Raw genomic sequence first — 291 nt, 5'->3', positions numbered from 1 at the left:
CTTCTGTTCTTGTTCTATAAAAAACTATGTATTTAGAAAAAAAAATTAAACGAGGGGGGCAGAATTAAAGGGGCCAGTTCAGTAGATTAGAGCCGGATATGTCAGAGCGTCACACATAACGGGAAATACCTCGAGAGCACCTGTGAGGTCGTGGCCGATGGTCTAGTTGATGAAGCGCTGTTCAGAATCCCCGATTCGCCGCTCTTTCACATAAGCTTCTACATGAGCAATCATTGTACACGCGGTCTCACGCATCTCCCTTTTACTGAGCAACTCTTGCATACACCAACG

This window comes from Dermacentor variabilis, chromosome 2, assembly GCF_050947875.1.
Source record: "Dermacentor variabilis isolate Ectoservices chromosome 2, ASM5094787v1, whole genome shotgun sequence".
Lineage (NCBI taxonomy): Eukaryota > Metazoa > Arthropoda > Arachnida > Ixodida > Ixodidae > Dermacentor > Dermacentor variabilis.
Note: the sequence above shows the minus strand (reverse complement) of the source record.